General features: G+C 37.2%; 1 long non-coding RNA gene across 1 annotated transcript; it reads left to right on the top strand.

Annotated features, from left to right (window-relative positions):
* The first annotated feature begins 589 nt into the window (after window positions 1–589).
* Window positions 590–3,147, top strand: LOC104222591 (uncharacterized). Its single transcript, XR_709961.2, has 3 exons — window positions 590–905; window positions 2,185–2,500; window positions 2,614–3,147. It is a non-coding gene; the product is annotated as an uncharacterized lncRNA (long non-coding RNA).
* Window positions 3,148–3,415: the final 268 nt, after the last annotated feature.

Raw genomic sequence — 3,415 nt, 5'->3', positions numbered from 1 at the left:
CTCGTCAATCACAGATTGCGTTGAATCTTTATTCTGTTATGGTAGATTTGATTTCCCAGAATCATGGAGCTAATCCTGATTTGCTGATATAGTATTGTTTCTTTCCTTGTACAACGTAAGTATTTCAGGCAGCTTCCCTTGTGAATGATTTCGTTCCTTGTTCGACATAGCCGTTCCAATAGTTCCTTTTTACTTCTTTGAACTCCTGCACATGCATATTAATTGCATCATTAAAATATGATCTAACACCTCGAACCATTGCCTCAAGTCGGGGATCATTTTCGGCACAACGGCCACAACTGCAACACAAAAACCTTAGATGATGAGAAGATGAGAAGTAAACGAAAGAGATACACTACAAGAAAAGAGGTCTTTAACGATCACTTTTTTACGACAGGAAATTAATCTGGTCGTTATATGTATGCTTATAGTGGCCAATATTTATTTCAGTCATTAAAGTCATTTGTTACTGTATTTTTTACGAGGAAATAATTTTCGGTCCTTCAAATTGTGTCAATCCCCTCATTAAATCTGAACAAAATGAAAAATAAAGCTCTAATTATTCCCTCATTTTTTTCTCAACCAACAGTTCACCATATCCCCCAAATTAATCAAAAAATCCCTACAATCTCTCACTCTAATGTTATCCCAAAACACGTACACCAAATTCAGCAAAGAAGAGGAAGAGAATCACGAACAAATAGGGCACTCGCTACAATTGCCCGCTACTCGATCAGAGACGAAGTTGTTCTCAAGTGATTCACACTGTATATAAGAGCAAAATGCAACAAATAATCACAAAAGATTTAGTCTTCTTGCTGTACATACTTATAATTTGTGTGCTTTGTGGTGAATCTGTGTCAACGTTAATAGCTGTGTTCCGTTTTCCTTCTTGCCAAGCTAAGGTAAACTTAAGTCGCTAAACTTGTAGCTAGAACTATTGTGAAATTGGGTCGTTTTGTTAATCTCTCTGCTTTTCAAATATTGGATTTTTTCTTAGATTACATGTATATTTTTCATATTTATAGTTACATCGACGCCTTTTATGGCGAGTCTTCTTGCAGTACCTCTGCTATTTGTTTGCTTGCTGGAATATTTAGATTTAAGAATCAAACAAGTTTGTAGGGATTAAATTTGCCTCATAATCTGTAACAATATGTGTTTAGATGTGGTGTTCCTTTGATCTTCATCGATTAGTTCCTGAAAAACCTATTCTTTTGACCATTTGTTTTCTAATGTCAGATTGTGAAGCCTCTGCATTTGCTTTTCTAGTGGTAGGCTTTGAAGGTTGTAAAAAATATTTCTTTGATACCTACTGCAATGATCTTTTTTGGAGCATAAGGTTTCATAGCGAGCCACATTTTCTTCTTCATGGTTTCTACATGTGAATAAACAAGTCACAGTTAAAAAGTAAAATGTAAATTTAAAAAAAATAAAAATATCCAATGCTACTTTATTCACACCCAATGCAGAAAAGAATGCATATTTATCTTATTATCGCATTGGTAATAACCGTTAATGTTAAAGAAATTTAAAAAAAATGGTGGCTGGAATAAGATGGTGCTTATATAGATAATGGATTTCACAATGTTTGTGTTGAATCAGAGTCTCTAATCATCATTCAAATGGTCAGGAAAAAATGTGTAATTATGTGGCAAGTCGGTGACTATATGACACACAGAGATGGAATTGCTAATTTTTCTTCTAAACACATGTATACATAATAGAAAAAAACTGGGGTGAAAGAACCAAGGGTATATCAAACTTCAATGTGTCATTAACATTGCCAAGGCATATTGAAAGAGTTTATTGACATTCCGTTTGTGTTGGTTGGAGGAGAAAGGATTAATGACAAGATAAAAGAAGCACATGTTTTAGCAACAGCAAGTGTAATTAATGCCCCTGCTTGTTTGCTTTCCTCCTCAAGGCCATGACTCTTAAAATTTGTTAGCAGTTTTGTTGAGCGCAACAACGATTACAGGAGTCCTTTTAGCATGTTCAGATCTGTTTGTAGTTTTGTTGAGAACATCATCCCATTAACGACTGCACTGTGTTTGGCTGCTGATAATAGGCCAAATTGTATAGTTTGGCCTACGTTCGGGCTCTAACTTAAGGATGTTTTACTGTTGTAAGTGTATAGATAATGAAAAAATTGGCTCTAATGGTGAATTTAGTGTTTCACAGGAGTGCAATAATCAAATGAGGACTTATGATGGTGATCCGGGCAAAAATATGAATTAATGGACGAAAAAAGGAGCAAAAGCTCGTTGGCAGTGGAAAACCACACTAGTGCCGGAATTAGCGTGGCCTTAGCGCGCCCGCGCTAGTCCAGCAGTCCAAAACAGTATGAAACCCCAATAGCGCGGGCAGTAGCGCGGACTTAGCGCGCCCAATTTTAAAAGGGCAAGTTCGGAAGTACAAGCAAATCTACACAAACTATAAAAAGCTTAACATTTCCAAGAAATAAGAGGAGTTCGAGTTTTGAGAACAAGGAAGAGAGGTAAGGAGGAAACTTGAAAAACATAATTTCTCATCTCTCTAAATTGTTCTTCCATCAATGACTATGAATTCTTGTGTTGTTTTAATTATTGTCACGACCCATTTCCACAACAGGTCATGATGGCGCCCAACTACCTTGCCGAGCAAGCCAATTGCGGAAAACATTTCTAAGTTTATCAATATCAACATTTAAGAAGGGAATAAGCATCCCAAAAGGGGTTTCCAGAACCCGAAACAGCAATCAAGTGGAGACATACTATTACAACCTAAAAACTAGTCGACTAAAGTGTGTGCCAGAACCTGGTGTCACAGCTACGGGCAACTAGTAGAGAATATACAAAATGAATAATATACTATCCTACTGTCTGAATCAGGATAGACAGAAAGCAAAAGTACAGAGATGACTTATTCGGCTGCAGATCGTCAATGAAAGGAGGCAGCTCACCGTAGAAGTCCAAGGTATCTCACTGAGGCGCGCCCGAATAGTAACCAGATCCACCTGCCTCAGATCATGTACATTTAAGTACATAAGTGTAGCATAAGTACATAAACATCATGTACCCAGTAAGTATCCCGCCTAACCTCGAAGAAGTAGAGACGAGAGGTCGACTTGATACTTACTAAGGTCAAATAATATGTGAGATTATTTATAAGCATGGAAGCTACTAGTATTAACAAGTTCAAGGCAAGAGAGATGAGTCATGTCTTTAAAGTATCATCATTTTTACAATTTCATGCTCAATGTCTAATAACTAGCAGTGTGAGTACAAGTTTCCACATAAGAATCATGTGCACATTATATCGAGGCGACGACCCGAACCAACATAATGAAATGTGCACTTGCCGAGGGTCGACGACGCGCCTATAGATGCATCTATTTATACCGAGGCGATCGGCCCGATCCAAAAATAACAAG

Source organism: Nicotiana sylvestris, chromosome 6, assembly GCF_000393655.2.
Source record: "Nicotiana sylvestris chromosome 6, ASM39365v2, whole genome shotgun sequence".
In the NCBI taxonomy this organism is placed as follows: Eukaryota; Viridiplantae; Streptophyta; class Magnoliopsida; order Solanales; family Solanaceae; genus Nicotiana; species Nicotiana sylvestris.
The sequence above is the reverse complement of the archived record's forward strand: the minus strand, read 5'-3'. Positions and strand labels throughout refer to the sequence as shown.